This window comes from Salvia splendens, chromosome 3, assembly GCF_004379255.2.
Source record: "Salvia splendens isolate huo1 chromosome 3, SspV2, whole genome shotgun sequence".
Taxonomy (NCBI): domain Eukaryota; kingdom Viridiplantae; phylum Streptophyta; class Magnoliopsida; order Lamiales; family Lamiaceae; genus Salvia; species Salvia splendens.
The window spans coordinates 31,721,034-31,733,126 of NC_056034.1; positions in this window are offsets into that span (position 1 = coordinate 31,721,034).

The window sequence follows — 12,093 nt, forward strand, 5'->3', positions numbered from 1 at the left end:
TTGAAATCAGCCCAACTCTCAATGGAATAGGGGGGCAATCGCATGAACCAGGTGTTAGCTGACAAACTCGTATTTTAACTGTTTTATTGGACGTTAAACGTGATGATAATTGGTGTTTAAATGCATATTACTTGAGTTTACGTCCATATTTCACTATAAAGGTGCTTTGATGAGTTTACCCAGTGTTTGAAGTTAAAATAGATAAAAAAAGGGTCAAAATGAGCCAAGCATTGACTGGGGTCTGCTTCAAACGTTAATCTGCCTATCAATATGGGGTCCAAATCCTATTTTGAGAGTACCATTGTCTTCATCATCGAAAGAGCTTCGCGTGGGTACCTCACACGCCCCAATCGAAATTCGGATGAGAGAGATACGGCCGATCTACGAAAGCTGCGCGGACTGCCGGGAGCTACCCGGCCGGGTGAATATTATGTGCAATAATTCCACCCGGCCGGGTGGACAATTTTGTTCATAAAGAGTCCAGAGACTTCTACCCGACCGGGTGAATTTTATGTGCAATAATTCCACCCGGCCGGGTCCGTCTGACTGACGTTTTTTTTAGCCCAGACGCGGTTTTTCTGAAGGGAAAAATAAGAGAGAGAAGCTAGGGCAACGAAAAAGCATTCTCTACCAGCCGCAAAACACACGTTCCTTCTCTCTGAAGAACTCTTGGAAGAAGATTGAAGATTCAAGCTTAGATTCCTCCGCCAATTGTAATTCGTATCATGGTTTCTCTTGTTTTTCTTAGTTTTTGTCTGATTTCCGCCATGAACATGAGTAACTAAACCCTTTATGTGGAATTCTTGGTGAAGATGCATTGATTCATAGTTTTAATCCAATTAAGTTCGTTTTTATCTTGCTCTTGTAATTGTTTGAATTATTCTTGTGCTTTTTCCTATCAATTGCTTGATCACCAATTGGGAGTGTTAGAATTTCTTAGAGTAATCGGGAGATGAATTAATTAATCATGAAAGAAGAATAATTCACACCTTAATTCAATAAAACTCGGGAGAGTTGAGATTATGAGTGGGATATTTAATCTAATCAAACCTTTGGGAGTTAGGTCTAAGATTTAGAAGGGAACTTCACTTATTACACCTAATCTACAGATTTCTCACCTCGGGAGGGGGTTTAATCCACCTTTGTGATTGATTCAACAATTCTAGAGACTTTAAATGGTAAATTGGTTTTAATTGGGTTAGGCTATGAGTTGTGCATCGGATCCTTGAATTCTGCATATTTCTCCATCATCTTACACAACTTGCTTCCTTGCTTTCTTGTTTAAGTGTTCTATTTTAATCTTCGCATTTACATGTTTTCATTAGTTGTTAGTTTCAAAACCAAAATTCCTGATTGTCTGGATAATAGTTGAAGTTTGTTCGTGGTACTTAGGTTTACACTTAATTGTCTCTGTGGGATACGATATACTCTTGCTTGCTATTTGCTACGACAACCCCGTACACTTGCGGGTAATATTAGGGTAAAATAAAGTTGAGTCAAGTTTTTGGCGCCGTTGCCGGGGACAATTTTTGTGTTACATAACTTGATATCGTGATAATAATCAAGATTACTACTTCAGATTTTATTGCTTTATTTTTCTTTTAATTTTTTTTTTAGTTCTCACATTTTTGTTTCTTGTCCAGGTGTATGCACACGCGTTCTAAAGGCTTGCCTCTAGAACCTTTCGACTCTGAGATCGAAGCATCGAACCGGAAGAGGAATGCATATAGGAGGCTCACGCAGAAAATTCAAGCTTCTTCGCCTACACGCGCAGGGGCATCTTCATATCAGAGGGATCTTTCACCTATCCGGTCACCAGTACAAGATCATATTCAGTTTGATCCCGTTTCTCCTAGTCTGATGGAGAACGAAGAGGGTAACAACGGTCCACCACCTCCGCCCACTAATTCCGAGCTTCTACGGCAGCTGGAGGAGCTGCGTCAACAAGTCAATCATAGACAAGCTGTGGTGCCTGTTCAGAATCAGTATGCATACCAAGGCCAGGCAAATCCAACTGTCCATAGCAACATCGCAGCCAACACCTTTGAGCTGAAAAGAGGACTTATTCAGATGGCAGAGAATATTTCTTTTAGGGGCAAATCCACAGATGATCCGAACAAACACATCACCAAGTTCATTCAGATCTGCAACACTACGAAGTTGAATGGAGTGACAGATGATCAGATTCGACTTAGGTTGTTTCCCTTTTCCTTAGAGGATTCAGCAAAGGATTGGTTGGAGAGCTTGGAGTCGGGCTCAATCAGAACATAGGATGTTATGGTAGAGAAGTTTTTAGAAAAGTTTTATCCCCCCAGTGAGGCGATTAAGAGGCAACATGAGATCATTGCCTTTCAGATGAACCTGCGGAGAATATCAGAGAAGTTTGGGCGAGATTCAAAGCCTTGATGAAGCGATGTCCCAACCATGGGTCAACCCCGACAGTTCAAGTCATTACATTTTTTAAGGGATGCGTGCCTGAAGCACAACGGGGGTTGAACTTGAGCTCAGGCAGTAATTTTCTCAAGAAAGGAGTGAATGAAGCCATGGAAGTGATTGAGGAGCTCGCATCTAATGACGAAGGATGGAGCAACGAAAGAAGTAAGGTGCATAGAGTGGCTTCTACTACAGATCATAATCCTATGAGTGCCCTATCCGACAACTTGGATGCGTTGACCATGAAATTTGATTGCATGATAATGGGGAAACCTTCTCAAGAGCCCCAAGGAAGTATGGAGGACGTGAACTATGTGAATCAAGGGGGCAACAACAGGTACTACAATAATCCACGCCCCAACTTTCATGGTGGAGGATATAATCAGTACGGGAACATGGGGCATCCCAATCTCTCTTATGAGAACCCCAATAATGCTCTGCAACCACCCCCAGGGTTCACAGTTACTGATGGAGTGGTTAATGATCCGAAGAAGATGACCACGGAAGACATACTCAAGTCTTTCATGCTACAGTCCAACAAGCTCATGGAGCAGAACAATCAAAGGATGGAGAAAGTTGAGAAAGATGTGCAAAGTATAGTCACCCATCTGAAGTTCGTAGACACACAGCTGAGCCAGATTGCTCAGGCTGTGAGTATGAACCACAAGCCTGGGCAGTTCCCAGGCTAGCCAAATGAGAATTCGAAAGGATGTATGGCCATCCATCTGAGGAATGGCAAGACGTATGAAGGCCCATCTCTGTCTGAGACCACGAAGGACGCTATTCTTGAGCCTAAGGCTGCCGTGGCAGAGAAACTGAAGGGCAAGATAACTGAACAAAGAGACATTGGAGGCACTTCTGGAGTGAAGGTGCCCTTACCTGAAGCACTGAAGTAGAAGACAAAGAATGATGAGGAGTTTGCTCGATTCCTAGATATATTCAGGAAGGTGCACGTAAACATCCCACTGATTGAGGCACTACAGTAGATGCCGAAGTATGGGAAGTTTCTGAAGGAGGTGATAGCCCAGAAGACCAGTTGGGGGCAGGTAGACACTATTCATCTAACTGAAAATTGCAGTGCTCTGCTGCAAAGGAAACTGCCGGCCAAGCTGAAGGATCCTGGAAGTTTCACTGTCGACTGCCTCATTGGGGGCTATAAGGTGGAGAATGCTCTCTGCGATCTAGGCGCGAGCATTAATCTAATGCCACTATCGGTGTTCAAGCAAATGAACATTGGTACTTTGAAGCCCACCTCAGCCACACTACAGATGGCAGACAGATCTGTCGTGTATCCAAAGGGCATCGTGGAAGACCTACTGATTAAGGTTGGGGAATTTATTTTTCCCATCGACTTTATGGTCTTGGACATGGAAGAAGACAAGGGAGTCCCCCTACTGCTAGGACGTCCCTTCCTTGCCACTGCTGAGGCAAATATAAACGTGAAAAATGGAGAGTTGACAATCTTCATGGGAGAAGAAAGTCAAACTTTTTCCCACAAATCGAGAAGCATGGATGGAAGAACTGAGGAGTGCAAGGTGGTGCGTCTGAAGCACCAAGTGACTACTGAAGAAGGAGGATCGAGTGTAGTCAGAAAAGTGAAGCAGAAGGAATTTTATGAGCTTCACATGGAGATGATGGCTTCCACTGACTCGGAGCCAATAACATGGATCGATGAAGACCATAGTCGCCCTTCACCGGTGCACGCGGTGATCACTACTGAACCCCCTAGGATGGGGGGTAAAATACCAACTGATGTCAAGGGAAGAAAGATAACTGCTCCAACACTGAAGGAGCCTATCCCGAGAGAGCCTGAAAAGTGGTGGCTCACCAAGACGTGGAACGATCTATTTCCTTATGGAGGAGGAGCCAAGCGATCACCTGGAGGCAACTGTGGGATGAAAGGGGATCTCGGTTGATATTTGAAGACGTCGGGCACACGACGATAAATAGGTGCGCTGCATGGGAGGCAACCCATGGAAGGTATCTTTTATTGTTTTATGTATTTCTTTTAGTGTGTTTGCTCAGTAGGCATCACCTCTCCACCAACGTTTCAAACTTATTTCTTTGCGTAGCTTTGAATAAGTTTGGGGGGTGATATGGTGGATGGTGAACCTATGAGCATGTTTATTGTTTTCATGTTATTTTTGGGTAGTTTTAAAATTTTTGCTTAGTATTTTAGTTTAGGATTAATAAACTCCCTTGGATGAAATTGAATGGGGTCGGAGCAATTTGAATTTAATTCAAGCATATTTGTTGGATGAGTTGCTAATGATGCTATGTGCTAAAATGTTTGTGAAAACTTGTTGATATGACCAAGCATGCTTGTATGTCCTTATTGTGATTTGCCTAAAGTGAATTGCTCGTTGCGTTGTCGTTTGCCATAACCCTGTGAGACTTGAGCCTATATATTTCTAAATGTGTGATTATCGTCATTGTGTTATATGTTTCTAGAACTTGCTCGCGATCTTCCTTGAGTCTACATAGTGAGTATAGATTTAAGAAGTGATGTTAGGCCATCCGTTCTAGCCTTATCTTTACTTTCACCCTAAAATAAAAATCATAATCCTCTGTTAGCCATATTTGAGCCTAATAGCCTATTATTTGATAACTTGGAGTTGTATATATGCTTGAAAATAAGTTTGGGAGAAAAGAACACTTTTGGATGATAAGAAGAGTTTAAAGATGAAGTATTGGCTTGAATATCTTTGGGAAAATGGATGTATGCTTTTAGTTGTGAAAAAAAAGAGTTGTAAAAAAAAGAATAATTTGGTGGTATAAGCTAGGCGAAGCCTAGAGGGGGTATAAGCTAGACGAAGTCTAGAAATGCGTAAGAAACTAAGTTTGGGGGAGAATTGGTAGATGAGAAGAGTCTATAAAGACTACTGAGGAGTTGAGTTGTTTTAAGAACGAAGTTATTATAGTTTCGAAAGGGATTATAAGTCACTTTGGCCAAATTTGCCTCACCTAACCAAAAAGCCTACATTACAACCTACAAATAAGACCTTTCAGATCCTTGATTTATAGTCACAAAATAGTAGAGGAGAGGTTAGATTTCGAGCAAGCCTATGGTAAACTATGCGTGATTGATTGATTTGAGAGCTTGTATTTTACCTATACACTTTGAGAGTGGGAGAATTACACTACATATCTATCTTGTGAGGGCAAATTGACAAGGTTGCATACGTGTTAGTAACTTGAAGCAATGATCAGGTTGTTTACATGTGTGTGAAGTTATTGATGCATGATATTGTTTATTAACTGAGGCAATGATGAGATCCAACTTATGTGTACGAGTTTATATTTGATTGTTGTCTGCTTCTTGTTTGAGGACAAACAAGTGATTAAGTTTGGGGGAGTTGACAAACTCGTATTTTAACTGTTTTATTGGGCGTTAAACGTGATGATAATTGGTGTTTAAATGCATATTACTTGAGTTTACATCCATATTTCACTATAAAGGTGTTTTGATGAGTTTATCCAGTGTTTGAAGTTAAAATAGGTAAAAAAGGGTCAAAATGAGCCAAGCATTGACTGAGGTCTGCTTCAAACGTTAATCTGCCTATCAATATGGGGTCCAAATCCTATTTTGAGAGTACCATTGTCTTCATCATCGAAAGAGCTTCGCGTGGGTACCTCACACGCCCCAATCGGAGTTCGGATGAGAGAGATACGGCCGATCTACGAAAGCTGCGCGGACTGCCGGGAGATACCCGGCCGGGTGAATTTTATGTGCAATAATTCCACCCGGCCGGGTGGACAATTTTGTTCATAAAGAGTCCAGAGACTTCTACCCGACCGGGTGAATTTTATGTGCAATAATTCCACCCGGCTGGGTCCGTCTGACTGACGTTTTTTAGCCCACCCGCGATTTTTCTGAAGGGAAAAATAAGAGAGAGAAGCTAGGGCAATGAAAAAGCATTCTCTACCAGCCGCAAAACACACGTTCCTTCTCTCTGAAGAACTCTTGGAAGAAGATTGAAGATTCAAGCTTTGATTCCTCCGCCAATTGTACTTCGTATCATGGTTTCTCTTGTTTTTCTTTGTTTTTGTCTGATTTCCGCCATGAACATGTGTAACTAAACCCTTTATGTGGAATTCTTGGTGAAGATGCATTGATTCATAGTTTTAATCCAATTAAGTTCGTTTTTATCTTGCTCTTGTAATTGTTTGAATTATTCTTGTGCTTTTTCCTATCAATTGCTTGATCACCAATTGGGAGTGTTAGAATTTCTTAGAGTAATCGGGAGATGAATTAATTAATCTTGAAAGAAGAATAATTCACACCTTAATTCAATAAAACTCGGGAGAGTTGAGATTATGAGTGGGATCTTTAATCTAATCAAACCTTTGGGAGTTAGGTCTAAGATTTAGAAGGGGACTTCACTTATTACACCTTATCTACAGATTTCTCGCCTCGGGAGGGGGTTTAATCCACCTTTGTGATTGATTCAACAATTCTAGAGACTTTAAATGGTAAATTGGTTTTAATTGGGTTAGGCTATGAGTTGTGCATCGGATCCTTGAATTCTGCATATTTCTCCATCATCTTACACAACTTGCTTCCTTGCTTTCTTGTTTAAGTGTTCTATTTTAATCTTCGCATTTACATGTTTTCATTAGTTGTTAGTTTCAAAACCAAAATTCCTGATTGTCTGGATAGTAGTTGAAGTTTGTTCGTGGTACTTAGGTTTACACACTTAATTGTCTCTGTGGGATACGATATACTCTTGCTTGCTATTTGCTACGATAACCCCGTACACTTGCGGGTAATATTAGGGTAAAATAAAGTTGAGTCATTAGCCTCCCCTTTTAGAACGAACGGCAAAGGCTTCAATCTGTAGTCATCCTCGGTCGCCCCTGCTGGCCTTCTCTGTGCCCTACAAATCTTACAGAACTCATGAAGGAATTCGTAAGGGCCTTCATAGCTCTTTCCGCAGTACGTAGGCAGAATTGCAATAACATAGGGCTTCACATCACAAGCCATCTGCCCCGGGGTGACTACTATGGCTTGCGATGGTTCTCCCTCGGTATGCGCATTCAGGGTTCCGATCTCTGGATCCTCATCATTGTGGTCAACCATTCTCCTTGGATTGCCTTCTAACTGTAGCACCTGTTCTGGTATTCCTCCTTCTATGGTGTCTTGTTCTTCGTCACTTCTCAAACCTAAATCAGAAAAAGCTGTCGACAGGCCGGATCGAGTGGTTACGAGTATAGAGCCTCGCTGAAGTATCTTCGGTCTCCAATGATCAGGAGCCGAGCTGCTTCTCAAAAACTGAAATAAAAAGAAATAGAAAAAATTATCCACAATATATATGCCAAAGTATCACACACAATAACAGTCAAAAAACGCCATTCATCCCCGGCAACGGCGCCATTTGAAAGAGAAGGTTTTGTGTCAGGTGTCGTGTCGAGCACAGGATGTATCCTACTGATCAGGATGGAACCCCAGCTATGCCTGAACCTGGTATCAATAATTCCTCAACCCACTTCTACTGACTAGTATAGTGGACGTAAGGGTCGAATCCCACAGAGATGAATGCGCTTTGGGAATTGTGGTGATATTCTGGAGAGGTTTGGTTAGCTACCGCGCTTTGGTTTGAGACTTATCTAGGCTGGAATTTAAGATGGTACTCTACTGACTAGGAGGTGTGAAAGATGTTTGACAGGCATTTGTGTACGTGAGAGTGGGGAACATGATGTTTAGGAATATGCGGAAGGTACGAGTTTACTATAAAAGGCTAAATAGAATATCAGAGGGAAAAGGTAGTTAGGTTACTAGGCCTACAGATCTGAAAAGTAGCAGCTGAAAAGTAAAGGACAAAAGTAAAAAGTGGTTAAAAAGCAAAAGTGGTCCCAAAGTTGGATGGAGATGTTATCTTCTTCAACATGAATCAAATCAGATCAGCAAATCCAGAATTATCACCATAGAAACACAGATTAACAACTTTATGAACACAGATCTACAATTAAAACCTCAAATCAAAAGATCAAATACCGAAACTGCAACTAAACTTACTGGGTGACATGCAAGGTGGCAGAAATCACGTAACCTAGGCTTTCACACTTAACCATTTCAGATCTTAAATCTAACAGCTATCTAGACTTGCAAACTCAGAGAGATTAACTACAGAAATGAAAACATGCGATTCAACACTGGAAATTACCGTAACGATTAGATCTAAGCTAACTAGGCAGAAAAGAACGAAATCAAATAAGAACCGATGCACAAAAACAACTTCATATTATAGAAACGTTGGATCACAACTAAGACTTCAAAGTAAGCAAGTATTGAAAGTGCAACAAATCCAACGTAAGAAAACAAAGTGCGATTAACTAAGAAAGCAATAAAGATTGTTTTGCCACTCCGGGCGATGAAACTGTTAACACTGCGAAGCGTGCTGACTGGAACGAGAGAATGGAACTCCGGCAAACTGATGATCTTCAAGTGACCATGGCTGTGGCGAGGAACGAGAATATGAAAGATAATGCTGAAGGATTGATCTACCGAAGAGAGATTGCTAACTAAGTGTAGGAGTTGATGAACTAATTGATGATGATTCTCTCTCCTAGTGGCTTCCTTTTATAAGGAGGCCTCCCTTGATTTTTAGGGTAGACTTCAAACATGAAATGACTCTTTTGCCCCTTGCTTGCGGCTAATCTTCCCAGCTATCCTTCTTCTCCATCTCGAGCCTTTTTAGCATGCATAATGGTCAGGATAGCAACATCCTGACGCCCTTTTCACCTGAATTCTCCTAACATTCTCATACTGGCTAGAACACTTCCCTGCACATTATACTGACTAGTAACCAAGGCCTAGAATACGACTTATCAGATGGACTGCCGAACTGCTTAAAGAAAGACAAAGAGCAGAAATGAATGATATAGATTTTGGTCTCGGTCATAAGTATGACCGATATAAAAAGCAACCATATGAAGAGAATGATGAAGATGATGAATCTGAAGATGAAGATGATGAACCTGAAGATGTAACAGCTTTGAAGATGAATGTTCATGATGAAGAGGGGACAACCAGTGGAAGTCAAGAAAATACTTTCATAGATCAATGGAAGGAAGCTGCTAGGGATTGTAAAGCCTCAATGTCGAAGATGCTTGATGTCCTTGAAGCAGCGCCCGATGAACTAAGGAACCTTGATAACTTTAAGATAATCTGTGATACAACAAGAAATGCAATGAGATTGTGAGAGGAAGGTGTGCAGAATTTTACAGAAAGTCAGAAAACAATGTCACATGCTATGAGTAATGATGAAATTGATGATCCTGAATGGATCGATATCATGATTGAGCTAACTAAAGCTGCTGAGAGGACATTTATACTGAAAAATAGGAATGAGTTCCCTACCTTCACTCTGATACCGGAATATGACCACACTCCTGATGAGAATCAAAATTTTAATCGGGAAAAGGATATGGAGAAGGCAAAAGATGATGAGATGGAAAAAGAGCAAGAGAAACAGAATGAAAGCGGCAGCTCGAGAAGAGAAGGAAAAAGTTCCAGAGAAAGAAGTTGAATTCTTTCACAATGATGAATATGAGGTAACTTTTAAAAATGATAGTTTAAGTACATAAAATGATTGTTTATATGGTTAAGATGATATAGGTTTGATGATGTTTTTTGGTTGTTCTGTTTTATTTGAATAATGATACTTTTGCATCATAAAATGATAGTGTAAGGGGATAAAATGATAGTTTCAAATGATAAAATGATAATTTTGCATAAAATGATAAAATGATAGTTTCGGTGAATAAAATGATAGTTTCAGTGGGTAAATTGATAGGTTCAGTGATAAAATGATACTTTTGCATCATAAAATTATAGTTTGAAATGATAAAATGATACTTTTGCATAAAATTATAAAATGATAGTTTCGGAGTATAAAATGATAGTTTTAGTGGGTAAAATGATAGGTTCAGTGATAAAATGAAATTTTTGTTTCATAATGATAGTTTTAGATTTTTGGCTGATAAAATGATACTTTTGTCTGATAATATGAGTTCCATTGGGTAAAATAATATCCCTTATGTCAATAATAATTTATATTTTTGAATGAAAGCATGACAGAGCATATACCATAATATCCACTGTCATGGAGGATATACATGGTAAAATAGGAGATGATGAAGTTTTAAAAGAGAGAGAAGAAATTTTGAAAAAGGCCAAAGGGAAGAAGATTGTTTCCCAAGAACCTCCAGTTGAAAAGGAGAAAGTGGCCAGAACAACAAAGAAAATTGTTGAAGCACTGTGTTCTCCCTACATTGTCAGAGCAGTAAATATAAAAGGAAAACTGAATAAAGAAGAGAAAGAAGTAATGTACTGGTTGATGACACATGAAGAAAGCGAATAGTATGTTTTGAATTACATAATTATATTCTTATTAAATTCTTTTAACTAACATTAAATATGATTTTGAAATCAGTTATGAGATGGTTTATGAGAACAACATGATCAACATGTTCAAGATTGATTTCCACAACCTTGCTCCACGTACATACATCAGTATCAACATCATAGATGCATGGGTTGTGTACCTCAACTACCATGAAAAATTCAAATCAAAGGCATCACCAAGTCGTCTTTTCATCAACACCACACCTACGGTACAGTAAACGAGTAAATAAATAATAGTGTTACATTAAAAGTTTAATTTATTTACAAAAATGTAAACATTACAGGTATACAATATTACTGCAAGGAAATCTGAATGGACTCAAGCCGAGGCTCAAGAAAAATTCTGCACAGCGTTAAATGAATTTGTGTCAAAGATTGAAAATTTCAAATGGGAAAATTATGACATGGTAAGTCATAATGAGATATACATTACAGAACAACGTACCTATATTTTTGAAAATGACATTTGTATATAATGTTTTGAAAATTAGATATTCTTTCCGATCTGGGCACATGAACATTTTTATATCATGTGCTTCAATCTCAAAATGCAAATGATGGATGTGATTGACAATGCTCTGATTAGTGAAGAGTTGATTAAGAAGAAATATGGAGCTGCACCAAGTATGCTGGTATGTTTAGTTAAATGCATTCAATATTTATTAGTTAAAATGCATTGAATATCATTTAATACGGAACATAATATCATTTTTAATCAACCTCATGTATGTTTTGTGTTATTTGAATAGAAACATTTCTTCCGAATTTATCTTGGAAATGGAGTTAATCCATCCATGGGGAGAATTGTCAAAAAGTCAAAAATCAGACACATGACTATGCCATGGCAGAACGATACAACCAAAGTTGACTGTGGAGTTTATCTGATGCGCCATATGGAGACTTATATGTGTGGTGCTGTTCGTAACTGGAATTCGGGCTTAACGAAGAAGGGGACAGACACTTTTACAAAACTCTGTGCCAAATATACTGAAGCATTGCTTATTGGAGATACTAACAAGAAGGCTTTTGAGACATTTACAATGATACAGCAGAAGTTTCAGAATGATAGCAAAAAAAGGGGAAATCGAAGTTGAAAAGATGATTAGAGAATTTGAACCCCTTAAAGAGAGCTAGTAGTTGTAATAGTAACTTGTAAGACATTTTGTCACGTTAAAGTATCATTTTATCAGCTTATATGTCATTTCTTCAGCTTATATATCATTTTATAAAGTTACTGTCATTTTATCCGCTTA